This window comes from Macrotis lagotis, chromosome X (genome assembly GCF_037893015.1).
Source record: "Macrotis lagotis isolate mMagLag1 chromosome X, bilby.v1.9.chrom.fasta, whole genome shotgun sequence".
NCBI lineage: Eukaryota > Metazoa > Chordata > Mammalia > Peramelemorphia > Peramelidae > Macrotis > Macrotis lagotis.
Genome location: NC_133666.1, coordinates 460,203,909 through 460,222,799, shown reverse-complemented (window position 1 = coordinate 460,222,799; position 18,891 = coordinate 460,203,909). Strand labels below are relative to the sequence as shown.

Genomic DNA, 18,891 nt, shown 5'->3' with positions numbered 1-18,891 from the left:
TCCTGCCAACTCCCCCCCCCGCTGCCAACTCCCCCCCCCCGCTGCCCCCTCCCCCCGGGGCAGCTGCTGCCTTTATGGGAAGCGGGCGAAAACATCGCGGCGGCTCATCTGGTTCGGTAAACAGTTCCTACTTTTAGGACTCACTCCCCTGCTTGGGTGCCCCCTCCTCCTCTCCCGGTATTTCAAACAGAAACTAGCCATTAAGTAAACACATGTTCCTGCGAGTTTATTTTGGTTGAGAGTTAGGAGGACTCCAACAGGAGGTCCTTGATGAAATTGCCCTTTTAAATACCAGATGCTGTTTTTTTGCTGATTTTGAAGAAACGCATGCCCACCCACTCTCGTCTCCCCTCCCCCCTCCTCGAGATTGAGTGTTTTCCCTAATATATATTATCTGCATAGGTTCCGCTTTTTTTTTTCCTGAAGCAAGCCTGTCACATGTCATAGTAATACTTTCCCCATTGCTTCAAAAACAAACACGCAAATAAGTGGCCCAGCGGAGACGTAAGCTATCCAGATCCGCCCCCGGTTGAAAGCACTGGGGTGTTTTTGTTTGGGGTTGGGCCCACTGGGATGCTGGCTGCTCCCGTTCCGTGGAAATAAGGTTAAGCCCGCGGAGGTCTCACGCAAGCCCCCCCCCCCGAAAAAAAAAAGTCCTCAGACTTTGGCGCCCCTGTTTTAGGTTTGGCGTGTACATTAAAAGACGGCGCCCACCCCCGGGCAGAGGGAGAGACCCCGAGGATGCCCCGAGGACGGGGTTCAAAAAAAATCCAGGGTGGCGTTTCCCAGTGACAGCGCTTTAAATGAACAAGCGAGGCTTTCCTCCTTGGGAGCCCTCCCCACCAGCCTCCTCCTTCCTGCGGGCTCCGGGCTTCCCAGCACAGAAGGGAACATTCACAGCCGAAGCAGCACAAGGGGACAACAACAGGACCTTTAAAAAAAAACCGCAACACAACGTGGAAGCTACTCTTTCTGTAGCAGAGTTCCTTCCACCGCCCGGGCCAGAGATAAAACAGCTGTTGTAGCTAGAACGAGGGACAGATGTGGGCCGGGGGGTGGGGGTGGGGAGACTGGAATCAGGCGAGTTAACCAGTCGCCCGAGCATTCGGCGGGCCTCTGGTGGTGGTTTTCTTTTTTATTTAATTTAAAGGGTTGTTTGTTGCTGGGATTGGTGGCTCATATCCGGCTAGGAGTGCTAAGCGCATGGGGAAGGGTAGAGGAGGAGGAGGAGGGGTGGAGGAAAGAAAGAGAAAGGAGGAGGAGGAGGAGGCCGGGAGCAGTGACGTGAGGCCCTGCCCAGCCAGACACACTGACTCAACAGTCTGAATGGCAGGGAGGCCTTGGCCCGGACAGTTGTTACTGAGGAGATGTTTTGTTTTGTAACTTCGAAAGCCGCTCGGGCTGCTGCCCTGGGCAGCTTTCGAAGTTACCAAGCAAAATCGCTCCCCCGGGCTCGCGGAGCCCGGCCTCAGCCCCCAGCCGCGGCCGCTTCTCCTCATTTTCATCCAACTCTTTTTTTTCATGTTCTTTCAGATTTTTGACTCGCCGTTTCTCCTCCTGCAGTAGCTGCTGGGAAAGTAGAAGCGAGCTTCTAGGTCTGCCCCAGCTTGGAAACAGAGACAAAAACCCAACAGAGCGCGTGGCGAGGGAGGGGGCGCAGGCAGGGGCTTCTCCAGACTCGGATGAGGAAAAACGCCGGGCTTTTAGTACTCCACCTTTGCTGGGGTGCTGTTCAACCCGCTCTTAACCAGGGCACTGTAGTGAGCCGGCTGACACACACACACACACACACACACTCTCTCTCTCTCTCTCTCTCTCTCTCTCTCTCTCTCTCTCTCTCTCTCTCTCTCTCTGTAATCGAGTCTAGTTGATAGTTAAATCAGGGGGAAAGCTGGAGAAGAGGGGGAAAAAAAGCCTAAAAATCGAATAAGCCTTGCTGCCTCAGCCCAAGCCAGTACTTTTCCCAAATCCAACACCCTCCAAAAGTCTGTGCCCAACCTACGGGAGCCTAACTTTGGGACAGAATTGGTTTGCATTTTTAGGAACTGCCTAGAGCAAATGAAACCAGACCCTGGGGAAAGAAAAGTTAAAGCCAAGTTGAGTTGGGGGAGAAGAGAGGGGAGGGATCAAATAACCAGAATTTAAAATTTTATTGGGCATTCTTTGAGGGATGTTGGAGGAGGGAGGAATAAGTGTGTGTGGAAAAGTGTAGTAATTTACCTAATGGGTGGTTACTTTTGAATATGGGTTAGCTTCTTAATGACTACCAAACAATGATGCTTTTCCCAGTAAGTAGTTTTAGAGATGTTATTTAAAAATTGGACAGATGTAGGGGAGTGTTGGCAGACGTGGTTGATCAATGCTTAATATTGTGTTTTTAACCATTATTTCTTTAACCGAAGGAACATATATTTCAACTTATCTGCTGATGCTGCCTCAAGGCCAAGAAAAGAAACAGTTGTTTAAAGTTGAGTTACTACTATGCTTTCTGTGTAGTCTTTAATAACTGAAAACTCAAAGAGGTAAACTTGTTAAGGGAGACAAATAAAAATAGGCATAGATAGGCCACTATGGGAGTTTTTCTGTTAAGAAGGTCTTTTACCTGGAAAAACACTTAGTGATGAATTAAAATAGTTTTCTCTTTTGGAATTCCAAGTTAGAGAATTATTCCAATATCATGCATGAAATGAACTAGATGACCCCGAAGGTCCTTCCAATTCTAGTTCCATTTGTGATTCTGTGATCTGGAGGGGTGCCCAGCATCCAAGGGAATCTACAGAATCTATCCCTGAGGGCAACAGTTCAAAGGATCTCTAGAAAATCCTTACATTATTAGGTTTGTTTAGGGTGGTGAGGACCTGAAGGCTCAGGGTAAAAGAGAGGGGAGATGAGTTTATTTAGTAAAACTTTTCCTCAGCACTATCAGAATTGTCTTTCCTCTTCTTGAACTGATTGGGATTTGTCCCTTCATCATCGACACTTTTTAAAAACATCCATTTCCCTAGCTACCCCCTCCCTTTATTAGCAGATCTTTTAAAATCTTCCCTCCCTCAATGATCACATCTTCTCTTTCCCCTAGGACCCAGAGACATATTTAGAATATGATAACGTCTGAGTAATGTTATTACATCTCAATTGCTTATAAGTCCTTTCCAGCTTTTTCTGAGGGTGGAGAGAAGACACATGAGAGATGCTAAAAAGGATATGTGGAGTATGGAGATATACAGCATATTTATTCCCTTTAGAAGAAATGCAGAATAATTGAAACCACTGCCTCCTCAGTTCTTTGAAATTAGAGTCACTCCTTCTCACACTCTTTCAATAGGTTCTGCTAGGGCCTGTCTGCCTTTAGTCTCTTTGGAGACTAGTTGAATTGAATTGAATTGAATTGAGATCAAAGTTGTTATTCTCTGATAGCAGTGGCCTGAATAAAGGGAGCTCAAAGTGAAATGTGGGTACTAGGAATGGAGTAAGACTGAACTGGGCTAGGTTACAGAGCCTAGGGCAGGTTCATTTGTAATAACATTTCATAACCCTGGGGTTTAATTTGAGTTCTGAGGACCCTAAATTAATGAAAAAAAGAATATACATTGATAGTTGGAATTATGGGCTAAAGTAAAGGATTGTTTTCGTAAGCTTAGACAAATCACTCTACCTGGGTTTCCTCACCCCAGAGTTGGCTTTTGGGAGAGCAACTTAGAAATATACAAGTGTTGCTAAATTATTCTGCTCCTCTTGACCCAGAGATTATAATAATAGCTAAGGCTTTTAAAGTGTATTACATTTGTTATCTCATTTGAAACCTTACCACAATCTTTTGAGGTAGATGCTATTATTGTCTGTATTTTAGGGATGAGGAAACTAGCCTTGGATCACAAAGCTGATAAGTATTTGAAGGAGAATTCACACTCAGGTCTTCCTGAACTTCGAAGCCCCCTATTCAGTGCGCCCCCTGGTGACCTATGTTAGATTTTGTCTGTTTCTATCACATCTCTACTCAGGAGCTTATCAGCATCGACTCATAATTGCAAAAATATCCAGAACATCATTTGTGATAAAAGCCTCAAAGCATGTGCCCAGTGATTGAGGAATGATGAACACATGCTTGTGAGAGGATGATGGAACATCCCTGCAATATTGAGCAATGACAAATAGGAAGCAGGGGAGCCTCTGTGAGATGAAGCAGTGAATAGAACCAGTGAGTATTATACACAATTACTAAGAGAGCAGGAAACACAAATATATACAGTCATCATAGACACAAGTCAAAATGAAAGGATACATCCTTACTCTCTGTTAACAATTGATAAACTTAACTTTTTCAGGGATTAAATCTTCTGAGGACTGACTTATTTCCCTTGAAAGAGAACTAACTTTGAGTGGCTTTGGGGAAGTGTCTTTTTTTTTTATATCAAAACAAAATTTATAAATGTTTAAAAATTCAAAATAAAACAAGCTTAGACTAAATCATCTCTAAAGAATAAAGATTTCTGTAGCTCTAAAATTCTATAAACTTAAGCATAACCTACTCCTGTGAAGTTAGAAAGTATCAAAGGATAATTGCCCTTTTATACTCCTGACTACCAGAAGAAATATTTGTTCCCTGATCACTGTTACCTGCCCCATCCCTTTAGCTCTTTTTAAAATCTTCCCAAAGGAAATCCAGGCTAACTATAACCATATAATGCTCCAAATTAGTCATAGAGAGCTGAAAATTAAAGCAACTCTGAAGTTTCTACATTAAACCCTTCAGATTGAAAAAGGTATCAAAAATGGAAAATGACATATTGGAGGGACTGTGAGAAAAAAGGCACATTATTGAACTGGTAGAACTGTGAATTATGCAGCCATTTTGGAATTATTCCCTCTCCCATTACTAAATTGTGCATCCTTTTTGACTCGTTAAGACTGATATTAGGCCTATAATCCAAAGAAATGAAAGAAAATTGAAAAGACCCTATACATACCAAAATATTTATAATAGTTCCTTTTATAGTAGAAAAGAACTAGAAATTAAAGGGATGCCCCTCTATTAGGGAAAAATGGAACAAAGTATTGTATATTGATGCAATAAAGCACCATTATGCTGGAAGAGATGATGAAATGGTTTCAGTTAAACCTAGGAACACTAGAAGGAATAATGTAGAATGAAATGAGCATAATAACCAGAATTTGTCTTGTTACAACAATATTGCAAAAACAAAAGAATTTTGAAAGACTTAAAGAGCACTGATCAACAAGATGATCAGTCATGATTCTGAAGAATGCTATCCATCTTCTAAAAACAAATTGATGGATTAATATTAATCATTTTTGGTCAAGGCTGATAAGTGAATTTGTTTTGTTTTGCCATACACATTTACCATAGGTGCTTTTTTGTTTAATTTTTCATTTGAGGGGGAAAAAAAACAATGAAAATTGAGAAAAATAAATTTTAGTTAAATAACTAAAATCTTCCTAGTCCCATTTCCTCTCTTCCCTACTGAGCAACTGCCTTCAGGAAGTTTATACACCAATAGGTATTAAGTTATGACCTTTCTGTGAACTGATTCCCCCTCCTATGTAATAACCTATCAAGGACTTGACTGTACTAAAGGGTTTCCATACTTTAAACAATCTGATTGTTGATTTCTGTTCCTCTACTCAGTGTCTTTGTCCTCTATTCTTTTTTTGAAAATGTTTTAAAGTTTTTTTTTTTATTTAAGGCAATGGGGTTAAGTGACTTGCCCAAGGTCACATAGCTAGGCAATTAGTAAGTGTTTGAGGTAGGATTTGCACTCAAGTCCTCTTGGTTCCAGGGCTGGTGCTCTATCCACTGCACCACATAGCTGCCCCCATCCTCTAATAACTTTATTAGTTTCTATTTGTATCTCTAGCCTTAGTATATAGTATACACTTAATATATGCTTTTTACCATCAATAATTAGCAGGGTTCTTGATTCTTAAAGCAGAGGTGTACCCAGGATTTTTTGCTCCTTGATCAAGCATCACAAATTTTAGGGTAGGCATGATGGGGGAGGGGTTCAAACTGAGAGCTTCTTCAGGGAGGAAGTGGCTAGAGCATTGGCCTTGGAGGGAGGACAGGAGTTTGAATACTGCCTCAGACACTGACATTAGCCATGTGACTTTGGGCAAGTCACTTAACCCTGCTTGCCTCCAATATAAGGTCATCTTGATTCATGTCTGGTAACTGGATCTGGATAACTCTGGTGAAGAATGAGGCTAGTGATTTAGCACAGACCCCCCCCTCACTCAAATCCCAATCATGTGCTTGTCATGGCATCACCTCCCTGATGTTGTGGTCTTCCAAAATGAAGAACAAAAAAAAAACCACACTACCTATATTAGCTAATTTTTATCCTGTTTCAAATAATGATTCTGGATAAGCAGGTGCTAAGGACAGTTATTTGCTCACACCTGATAGCTTAGAAGCTTGGTTATTTTAAGGCAGGAATTATTGATTATGCAATCAATCCACAAGTTTTTAATTAAGCTTACTTTGTGCTAGACCCCAGGAATTTAAAAGACAAAAAAATAAATATTTTAAGAGCATCAATTTTATCAGATTGTAATAAACACATTTCAAGAATCCCTGATTTAAGAATCTCTAATTTCTTGATTTTTTTACAATGGATAGAGTGTTGATCTGGGAGCCAGGAAGATCTGAATTTGAATCCTACATCCCATACCAACTGCCTAACTGTCAAATCACTTAGTCTCTCAGTCCCATCATCTTCATCTGGCAGATGTAATAAAACTTATGTCACAGGGTTTTGTGAGGATCAAATGAGATAACTTGGAAAACAATTTACAGGCCTCAAATACCAATTAATTTAATAATTATTATTACAGAAACTATAAGGTATGGGGGGAAGGACAGTGTCAAGTCAGTAAGGATCTTCTATCTGCTGGTTATTGTGCTAAGCCCTAAGGATACAAAGAAAGTCAAAACAGATCCTGCTCTCAAAGAGGAGACACCATGCAAACCACTGTGTTCAAATAAGATATATGAACGGAATAAATTGGAAACAATCTACAGAGGATGTCACCAGCATAAAGGAGGATCAGGAAAAGCTTCTTGAAGGGGGGTGGGATTTTAGCTGAGACTCAAGGTGAAGAAGAACCTCTCTTGAATTGGATGGCCATATCATACATCATAAAATTTTAATCCTGAAGGACCTTAGAAATTATTTAAAGTGATTCCTTAATTTTACAGAAGAGGAGACTAAAGCCAATTGGAGATGAAATGATTTGCCCAAGGTAACATAAGCAATGAGCAGCTAATCAGAAATTCAGACGTCAAACTAGTGGGTTCCTCCCCCCCCCCCCCCCCATTCACCTTCACTTACTGCTTAACCTTTACAATGTGGCTTCCACCCCCATTCCACTAATACTGTACTCTGGAAAGTCACCATTAACTTCTTAATTGCAGAATCCAATGACTATTTCTTATCATTTGAAGCATTCAATCCTTTTCCCCCTACCATGTTCTTGAAATTCTCTTGTAAATTAAACTACAAAGTTGCTTTTTTTAAACTCTCTGAATTTCTCTTGACCTTCACCCCCTTCAAGAGACTTCCTTTCCTTTAACTCTACTTTCCTAATTCCTATTCATCCTTCAAGGCCCTGCTAAGCTGTCACGTTCTTCAAGCTACCTTTTCTTAACTCCAGGTGGAAATAATATCTCCACAACAGTATCTCACCCTGCTTCCCCAACAGCATCTGGAGAATAAAATGTAGTTAGGCTGCTTCTCCAACAGGAGCCCGTTATTCTCACCATCCTGTTCCCAGCTACAAATTAGTACAATTCTCTCTCCTCCTTCTTTACTCCTCCTCCCCTACCTCCCAGTACTTCCCTTTTTCCTTAGAAGAGTATACACTATGTCCAAGACCAGATAAATTTCCTGCCCTGGGGCACATTTTTCTCCTTTGAGAAATTCCAGGACTAATGGTTTCCCTGCCCTTGTTCCAGCTCTTACCTGAAAAACCTAAAGTTCCTACTGAACTAAAAAAGGCTTTGATCATAAATCAGCAAAGTACTTCCCAAGGACCACCCAGCTAAATTTGGGGGAGACCTAAGTCAAATCCTAGGTGATAATTATTTGGGGGCCATAGCAGCTCATGAAAATCGTCCATTAAGTTCAGAGGAGCTGTGATGGACATCTCTGGAGGAAGTATATTTTAGATATGATCACAGAAATTTTGAAGTATTAAAGTAACTTCTTTGTATTCAATTTGTACTATATCAATTTCTACTTATTTAGAGGAAGCCATAGCACAAGTGAGGAGAGTGCTTGCCTTGGAGTCAGAATGACCTAAATTCAATATCTGCCTCTGATACATACTGGCTCTGTGACTTTGCAGGTAGTAACTTATCTTAGTGTGCCCCCCAGGCAACTAGATATTACTAGAAGTTATAGAGAAAGTGCTGATTAGGAAGATTGGAAGGAATTCACCAAAATCTCCCAACAAGAATTATGTCAAAATCCTTTCCTGCCCCCCCCAGTTCTATTTAGTAACATAAAGAGTTCTACTAAATCTGTTTTTCTACACCAACCTTTCCCCAAAGCTCTAGTTCCATCCATATCTTTATCTGCTAGATAATTCCCTGCTGAAACAATATTCTCCATACTGAATTGGTCATCTCCCCAAAACCTGTCTAACCTCCTCCTAACTTCTCCATTCCAGTTTTCCAATTATCCATGCTAATAGCCTTGGGGTCATCTTGAATTTTTTTCTCTTTTCCTCTTCCTTTATTTCTACCCAATTGCTTAGTCAGGATTCTACTTCTATTTCTCTTATCCAGCTTCAATTTTCAGCTAGCATTCTTTAGGTCTCATGTCTTTTTTTTTTAACTGGTAAAGTACTGGGAAAAAGTTATCTGATTGTCATGTTTGCCTTTATTCTCCTCCCTCTCCAAATTCTTCCTTTGATAAATAACCTAATAATACACCAAAGTGATCAACTCACTCTTCTATTAAACACCCTACTTTCCTCTTTGCCTGCAAAGTAAAGCCAAAACTTCTGATCCTGGCAGTCAAAGCAATCCACAATTCAACTTCAACCTATAGTTTTATCTCATACTACTTCCCTTCCTGTATAATGTGTTCAAGTTAAACTGAACTTATACTTTGTTTACTGCCCTTAGGCTGTCTTCTCCTATCTCCTATCTCTTTGCTTTTGCTCATACCATCTCATGCCTAGATACAAACCTTCTTCCTAATCCATCTTTATCTATAATCCTTCCTTCAAGTGTCACCTTCTCCTGCCATCCTTCCTTTCCCCCCTCCCATTTCCTTAATGAAAATTAGCTCCCCTTTCTTATAGCATTTTGCCTGACCTTCTTCTTTGCCTTAATCTTACTATTCCAGTTATTTATGTATATATCTTTAATTCTTTTAGAATGTAAGATGCTAAAAAAAAAAATGAAATGAAAGGACTTGTTGGCACCACGAAAAAAGGAGGCTGAGAAGAGAGTCTGCATCACATCATTTCTTCCTTGTACCTTCAGTTCCATAAACTGTAAAATATATGATAGTTTTTTAAGCAAGTGGTATGACATCAAGATTCATAATTTCATTTAGAATCTTTGAATTCATATAGAATCTAGAAAATGTTCCTTTTGGGTGTTAAATTCAAAATAAATTTAAAAATTTCTTTGTCTATACCAATGAAACTAATCAGGATACCTAGAGTAGAACATTAAAAAAATCAGTAGACTTCTGCAGCTATGGGATTGCTGCTTAACCAACAAATTCATCTAGCTAGTAATTTATGGACATGTAGGCATTTTTAATCATTTTACATATGTCTGTAACTTTTTGTGTTTTAAAAAGTCTATATCCCCTTAAGTACGAGAGACTCAGTATGCTGGTTCTCTCTATTTAGGTAGTAAAGCTTGTTCCTAAAGCAATTCCCTGTGATTTCTGAATAGTTCCTGGTATTGATCTAATGTCCTTATTATCTAGGTTTCAGAACTGAGACCAACAGGACTCCAGGAGAAACAACAATGGTAAGCATATTTTTGAACTATAATTCCAATTGATTCTTCCAGCCCCATAGAAACCTCTATCTGTAAAATATATCAGGACTGATCTAATAGCCTCCCCTTTTGGGGACCCTCTTAAGTACAGGAGTAAGCTTTTAAAGATTAATTCACTAGATTTTTAAGGAAATAGATTTTTTTATACTTACATATCCCTGGTACAGTTTCTCCAATGAAATCTTGAAATTTTTAAACACCTCCATAAATATCTGGAAATATATCATCCTAGCCAGTTGAAGATATGGCTTTTGTAGGAGGCTGAATCAGAGAAATGAAAGCGGCCAAGCTTTATCGTTAGCCTTCAAGATAATGAAGAGAAATTAAGAACAAAGATCCAAAAGTTGTCAGTTCCCAATCTACTTCATCAGAACCCTATATATCCATAACTCCCTAAAGCCTCCCCCAGTAGCCTTTGCCACAACTAATGAGAACCTTTTGGATCTGGACTCCAGCTGCTCTGCCTGTTCTTTGTGGGTCTAGTGTCTATATACCACAGAACTAGGCCAAGCCAAGCTGTAATCTGATTGTTTTCGTTACAATTCAAAGCCCAAAGAAACCAATTGATATAAGCCTGACTTCAGAGGAAGCACCCAACTTGGAGGTAAACAAATGGGACTCTGACTCCTGGGGAACCTCATTGAAATGATCAATACAAAAACAAATTCCCTCTCGGCTAGAGCTCCAGATAGCTGCGTTGATGAGGATCCACCTGGTCAAACTGGGCACTTCTCTGGCATTATCCGCTCCCTCAGTGACAAGTTGATGATGTGGAGAGGGTTGCTTTAGTCCAGGTATTCCATTCATTCCAGTATCTTCCCTAAACCTGAAAACACAGGTCTGTTTAGAAACAGGTTAGAACAAATTTTTGCTATATACCAACCCACCTTGGAAGATGAAAACAATTACTGTCAGTATTGCTGCCCAGAGAAGAGCTCTTAAACTTCAACATGACTGCAGATTGGCCAGTTACTAGATTGGGCCTCCAGGATGCATGCCAGCCTCCCCATGACACAATCCTAGTGTATCTAGTCTTCTCTCCTCAACTGACTGGGACCAGATAGCAGGTTGTAAGCAGGAGCACATTTGTGACTTACTACAGTAGAATGTTTGCCATTAAAAACAACCCTACCACCCCATTTCAGTAGTCCAGACCCAAAGAAATCATCCCAACCAATGCTGTTTACAAAGCTTTGTCAGTGGTCTCTAGAATAGCCTAGGAAACAGGCTTTACACAAAGGGAAGCAAAATGCATGGCCAAAGTCATGGCAGCAACAGTGTACTTTTACAAGTTAAAAAGTTCAACATGGGACAGGACACAGTTGGCTCTGCCAATTCAAACTGAAAAGATTTGCACAAGGAATCTTACCCAGTCCAATCATATTACCATAAATGTGATGCATATAACTACTGAAAAAACCTAGCCACTAGAAATTGAGTTTCCCTCTTGCCTGCCATGATTCCAATGCACATTTATTTGGGAATTTGGGACTCACTTGTTTTTTGGGGGGGTTTTTTTGGCTACCTTTCTTGGAATGTACGTGTCTGCTATTGTATCAGGTATACTTGGAAATTTCCTGAGAAATACTGGAGTGGTTCATTTTATATTTTCCTCTGATTTCTATTCTTGGGTCCCTGTCATGGCAATAAGATGTGAGCGGGAAGATTTTTCACCTGTCCCTTCTCTTGTCCTGTTTCAGTACAAGTCTTCTTGTAACAAACATTACTTTTATCTGATCACACTGGCCTGAATTTATGGGGAGGGGACCTCTTATGCAAATTGAATGTCACAATAATGTACAATTCCAGAAGTGTCTTCCTTGATTTATCTTGATGGCCCTGTTACTCTCAGTATACTCATACTATAGCCCTCCTTTGTTGAAACATGCTTAGCTGAGTCAGGTCCTCCAGTCATTTTGGTTAAAAATGTGGGTTCAGGCCTTTTGAAAAATGCAGTTTTCCCATTTCTTCCAACCCCAGGCTCTCCCTACCTTTATTACCCAATAGCTTCCTTTCTGTCAGTCTCTGGATGATAGTAGGACTGTCATTAATGACCTTAGGGCTCAAGACATCTTTGTACTAAATCACTATGTGTAATCCTTCTATTCTGCCAGAAGTGAGAATGACTAAATCATATCCTCGCAGTTTTGTTGATAGATTTGTCCAAGACTTATTTGCTGTTACTAATTTTGTTATTTACAACCACCTAACAGTTTGGAACTCAGCCATAATACTCTCTTACACATCTCCAAATACAAAGTATATCACTTACCTTGACCTGTCAATTATCTTTTTTTTTCCCCTGTGTCTGTTCATTGGGTTGCCTTTCAGTTTGGTTCCTCTTTTCTAACTTGGTCTTGGCTTTCCTGGGAGTTCTATGAAATCCTTCCTTATAAGACCAGGCAAGACTTTGTTGGTATAGGATAATCTATCATTGTGCAATATATCGATATTATTGTTACTTCTCGTTAGAAGGTTGTGCTAGTCTGATGGACTGCCTTGTCTTGTTTGGGACATAAGACCTTCAAACCCAAACTTCACTTCTGCCAAACTCAAAAGATCCTGACCATAGATTGCACGTGGGCCTATATTTCAAAGCAAAAACCAATTACTCATGTTCCTGGGAACAATGAATTACTTTAGACAATGAGTTCCCTAACATTTTAGCCTTTACTAGGCCACTCACAGATTTGATTAGGAATAACTTCCTTGACTGCATAATGTTGCTTGATATACTTGAGGAGTCCTTTGTCCCCCTTATGACTCATATCTCCTCTGTGCTTGTTTTGCCCATGTGTGAGTTAAAGAAACCTCTTACATTTTTTTTTTTATTTTGGTCATAGACACCTGTTTCATGCCTAATAGGAACTTGTAGGGGTTCCCACTATTGCTTATTTTAGCACACCTCTGGATCTGGTGCTGCTGTATCTCCATGTCTTTTTTTTTTAGATTTTTGCAAGGCAGTGGGGTTAAGTGGCTTGCCCAAGGCCACACAGCTAGGTAATTATTAAGTGTCTGAGGCTGGATTTGAACTCAGGTACTCCTGACTCCAGGGTCACTATTAGCTGCCCCTGAATCTCCATATCTTCTAGAAGTTGTATCTAGAACTTTGCTTGTGGATAAAACTGTAATTATCTAATCTTAGATACCCCTTATATATATATATGGTTGCCTGCTGTCCACATTCTCTCAATAATAGAACTCAATAGCTTTTTACCTCATGACTCTAGGGATGAGAAATGTCTTCTTGTATACCCTAATATTGAGATCGTTCCAAGATTGGGGAATTTCACCGTGTCACCTTGACTTCCCTGATATTTACCTTGCTAATTCTTCCTTTTTTTTTTCTTTAGGGGTCTTACAAATTTCTATGACCCTACATGCTTGTATTGTTTGCTACCCACACTAAAATGTGTCCTGCTTCCAGTCCTGAATTACTATTGTTACTGCCCATCCATAGAAAGTTTGCATTATCTATATACCCTAAAATATTTTTCAAAGAACAACCATGATTGACTGAGTTATACTGAATATTATAACTACTCAAATCAACTCCAAAAGACCTGTGAAGGAAGCTATCCACCCCCAGAGAAAGAACTAATAAATAGAAGTATGCATTGTATAGATTTAGGTAAATGTATGTTAAATGGTGATCTTCCCTAGTGTGGGGTGGGAAGGAAGGGAGGGAGACAGTTCGAAACTTGAAATGTAACCAGAAAAATTAAAATTAATTTAAAAAAAGAATATATATCCAAAAGATCTTCTGAACCATTTCAGCTTATATTTATGGAGATTGTCATAACCTATCCTATAACCTATCCTATAACCACAACATGACAAAAACCTGATTTTGATCTCTATTTCTGCATAAATCAAAGAAGTCTTTCTACTCTGTGAGATGGTCCTGCTCCTGATCTTCAGTCAGGTGTTGGAATCCAGATTCTAGTGGAAGAAGTGCCCCAACCCTGGTAGAGGAACACACTGGATTCTATTTACTGTCATGACCAAGAGTCCTAAATCACCTCCTATCACAAGTTGAATGGTAAGCTTGCTGCCACATCTCCATACCCAACTAAGTTTTAAGGCTACAAAAATGATTCACTCTTGTCTCCATTATCACTTACTATTGTGGCATGACTGGCAGTTGCTTCACAAAATCAGTTAACCTCTGATTATCCCTTTCTGCCTTAGAATCTGATGAACATCATTTAACTGTGGTAAATTATCTCTATGCTAGCTTATGGCACAAATGGCTCCTGGTGTGAAATTTGTGATCTTTAGGAAACCAAAGTAAGCCATATCCTGGGAATCTTCATGTATACCATAGATTATATATTATGAACCAGACCTAAAAGATGATCACATTAAATACAGTTATTTCCATACTTGCCTTTAGAAGCCGACTTTTTTATGACATTTTATTCCATGTTGTCAAAGGACCCACCCCCACCCCCAATCTTGTCCAAGTACATAGAACTTTATAACATTTAATAAATATTTTCCAAGGTTCAGGTGATTGTTAGCGAAAGGCAACTCTTGCTTAATGTAAAAAAAATGTTAAAAGAAATGACTATAACTAGCTTGTTACAGCCCTTCAGTCTAGATGTGGAAAAGATTGGGTAAGAAAAGGGTTTACAACAGAAGGGATGTCTCCTCTCCCAAAGAGCTACCATGTTTTGATGATTTCTGTGGATGGCTGGGACCACTTTCCCTATGTGGTAATGAAAAGACTATGCATAGTGTTAAACATTTTGATGGGCCTTGACATGCAAAGTTAAAGAGTTCATTTACTAGGCAGTAGGGAGTCTTTGAAAGGTTTAAAGCAATACTCTGAGCAGATTAATCTGCCATCTATGTGCAGGATCATAGGATCCTGGCTCTAGAACTAGAAAGGATCTCTGGAACACGTTTCGTCCATGTTGGGTGAAGAAAATGAGGCCCAAGAAGGTTAAATTAATGTCTAAGGTCACACATTTAGGAAGCATGAGAGGTGGGTTGAATTAGAAGCAGAAGAGACTGGCAGTTAGGAGACCAATTTGACTATAAGAATTTTCGAATTATAAAGAAACATGGAAAAAGGACTGCCCTAAAATAAGGATGATGTGAATGAAAAAAGAAGGGACAAATCCGATAGAGATTTCAAAAGGAAATCACTTCTATCTAAATGAATATGATGGGCCAGAGAAAGGAAAGAATAATTTGGGAAATTTCTGAAGGAGGGATTAGAGTTGTTCTGCTTACTATCTTGGAAGAACTAGTGAGAGTTGTAAAGAGGCAGATTAAGACTTGATGTTAATTAAAAAAAAAAAAGACTTGATGTAAGGAAACATTTCTGAACAATGAAGATCACCTAAAAGTGAGCTAAAAGAGATTCTCTTTCAATGAAGGACTTCAAGCCAAGGATAGATTTGTCAGATATGTGGAAAGGATTTGTTTTCAAATATGGATTAGGATAGAGTTCACTGAGGTTCCTTCCAAAACAAAAAAGTTTAAAATGATGTGAGTAACATTAGTAGAGATAGAAATTAATTAGAAGGCATGTGCCCTGATAGGCAGCTAACTGACAGAGGAGGGATAAAGCACCTGATCTAGAATCAGGAAGACTCACCTTCATGAGTTCCAGTCCAGCCTCATACACTTAACTAGCTTGTGACCTGGGTAAGTAACTTGCCCCATCTATAAAATGAGTGGGAAAAGAAGATAGCAAACTACTACAGAATTTTTTTTTATATTTTATTATTTTTTCCAACAACAAGCAATGGTGGTTTTCTTTTTTTTTTTAGTTTTAGTTATTTTTTTTTTTTGCAAGGCAAATGGGGTTAAGTGGCTTGCCCAAGGCCACACAGCTAGGTAATTATTTTTTTTTTGCAAGGCAAATGGGGTTAAGTAGCTTGCCCAAGGCCACACAGCTAGGTAATTATTAAGTGTCTGAGACCGGATTTGAACCCAGGTACTCCTGACTCCAAGGCCGGTGCTTTATCCACTGCGCCACCTAGCCACCCCTCAGCTAGGTAATTATTAAGTGTCTGAGATCAGATTTGAACCCAGGTACTCCTGACTCCAGGGCTGGTGCTTTATCCACTGCGCCACCTAGCTGCCCCTTGAAATGGTAGTTTTCAACAATCATATTTTTGCAAGGTTTTGAGTTTCGTATTTTTCTTCCTTCCCTCTGATAGAAAGCAATCTAATATAGGCTATATATGTATCACCATGTTAAACTTAAATCCATATTTATCATGTTGTAAAGAAGAATCAAATTGAAACCAGAAAAAAAATAGAGAGGAAAAAGCCCAATACCTTAAGACAAACTTTTAAAAATTGAAGATAGTAAGCTTTGATCTGGGTTGAAACTCCACAATCCTTTCTCTGGATAGGGATGGTATTTTCTATCACAAGTCTTTTAGAATTGTCTTTAATCATTGTACCGCTGAAATGAACAAGTCCATCAAGTCCATCACCCCATGTTGTTGTTAGTGTGTACAAAGTTCTTCTGGTTCTTCTCACTTCACTCAGCATCAGTTCATACAAATCTTTCCAAACTTTACTGAAGTCCTGTCCCTCATGATTTCTAATAGAACTATAGTGTTCCATCACATCCATATACCACAATTTGTTCAAACATTCTCCAGTTGATGGTTATCACTTCAGTTTCCAATTCTTTTCATTATGAAAGAGCTGCTATAACTATCTTTGTACATTTGTACATTTTATCCTTTTGTTGGTGATTTCTTTGGGATACAGACCTAGTAGTGGTATTGCTGGATCAAAGGATATGTACAGTTTTATTGCTTTTTTTTGGAGCCTAATTCCAAATTGCTCTCCAGACATGTTGGATCAGTTCACAACTCCACCCATAATTCATTAGTGTCTCAGTTTTCTCACATCTCCAATATCGAGGGGTAGGTACTATTATTAACCTTATTGTCCAGATGAGGAAATTGAGAAAGATTCACTGATTTGTCCAGAATCACATGTATATATTTGACATTAGTAAGTAATGAAGAAACAGGCTTGAAGAGGTTAAGATACTTACCTGAGATCAAAAAGATGGTTAATAGCAGAGACAAGATTTGGTCCTCTAGTTCTAAAACCAATATTCTTTCCTCTATCCTATAATTGTTTGAGATGTTGAGTTTGAGGCATTATCAACATCCATAGGAATTTTGCTGTTTGGGAGTGGTACCTGGTGTTGTATATACCCTTCCACAATAAGTATTTTTAAATGTACCTACTCCCTTCCAATACAGATGAATACATGCTATACAATTTATAATCCCAGAGATTTATTTGAGCCATTGAGAGGTTAAATATGCAAACAAAAGAACTTTTATCTATATTTCTGTCTGTAATCTTTATTTTTTTTTGTGTGTACAAGTCTGTTGATGAGGCAATGATGAGGCAATTGATGAGGTATAGAGTTGACCATGAGTTCTCAAACACTGTGTGAGTAAAAGGCAAGCTTCATGGCTTCAGCGATCAGACCATGTCTGTTCTCTAACTAGCCTAGATAAGCATGGAGACACTCATCACCAATAACCTGGCCATTACTTCTCTTTGGCATCCTATAAAACAAAGAAAGATGCACATTGATCCTCAGTCCCATGTTTCCCTCCTCTTGCTCCTGCGATGACAGCATCAGAGCAATGGCAATGGGGAAAGAAGATATTAAGAACCACAAACTTTTTAGACTGCTACAACAGTGATTTAACTCATGATACATACCCTAAATGAGTTGTCTTTATCCTCTGGATGAGGCATTGACAGTAAGTGAGCCATTGCTATCTTGACATTCTGAATATAAATAAGTAAAACCAGAAGATGTAAAGAAGTTGCAGCTGAATGGAAGGTAACTCATAAGTTCTCCTTGAAGAGGTAAATGAGGGATTTGAGGAACTTGGCTTCATCACATGTCAAGAAAGTTTTCATAGGATGCTTCATCATCTTGTCATACAGGGTTTAGGATAACCATTTGTTAAAAAGGTTATCATGAGAGCAGTTGAGACAGATTTCCTTCCATGCTGTCTGTGTCAAAAATATGTATTACTTATCCTTCAACTTGAGCCCATCATGAAACTCAGGAAATGGGTGGAATGTTTCATCATTTATCCTTTGGAATAATGGTTGGTCATTGAATTAATATTTCCTAAGCCTTTCTAATTTTTTGCCTTTACATTGTTGCTATTATTGTATATATTGTTTTCATTATTATGTTCACTTTACTGTGTATCAGTTTATACAGTTTTTTCCCAGATATTTCTGAAACTTTGGCTTTCAAAATTTATTATGGAGAAGCAGTATTTTATTGTGTTCATATACCACAATTTACTTAGCCACCCCTTCACTTTCCAGTTCTTTCATATGACAAAAATAGCCACTATAAAATTTTTGTAAATATGGGTTTGAATTGAATTCTGAAAGAGGTCAGAAATATCAAGAAGTAGTGGTGAAAAGGAAGATCATTTCAATTGTGGGGAACCATCAGCAGAAAGATCAAGTGCTTGCAAACAAAAGCAACTAGACTGAGATCACAAGACTGGAGAGTATGTGGATGAGAGTAAAGGGAGAGAAGACCATAAAAGCTGGAAGGGAGCAGATGATAAAGAGACTCAAATGCCAAACAGTGGACTTTATATTTGCTCCTGGAGATAATAGGGAGTAACTGGCATTTATGTGGTGATGTGATCAGACCTGAGTTTGAAAAAATCATCTTGACAACTGAGTGGAGGTTGAATTGTAGTAGAATAAGAGCAGAAGCAGAAAGACAGATTAGAAAGTTATTTAATAGTCCAGATTTCAGGTGATGAGGGCCTGATATAGAGTGGTGGCTGTGTCACTGAAGAGAAGGGTAA

General features: G+C 39.2%; 1 long non-coding RNA gene across 3 annotated transcripts in view; it reads left to right on the top strand.

Moving 5' to 3' along the window:
• The first annotated feature begins 37 nt into the window (after positions 1–37).
• The window catches only part of LOC141503287 (uncharacterized), a 28,593-nt gene continuing 9,739 nt past the window's right edge, over positions 38–18,891 (top strand). The window contains exons 1-3 of one of the 3 annotated variants that reach the window (XR_012472803.1): positions 38–116; positions 9,969–10,012; positions 13,921–14,084. This is a non-coding gene — a long non-coding RNA (uncharacterized LOC141503287). Of the gene's footprint in view, positions 4,199–9,968; positions 10,013–13,920; positions 14,085–18,891 lie in introns of all 3 variants that reach the window. The other 2 variants (XR_012472802.1, XR_012472804.1) reach the window with 2 other exon arrangements.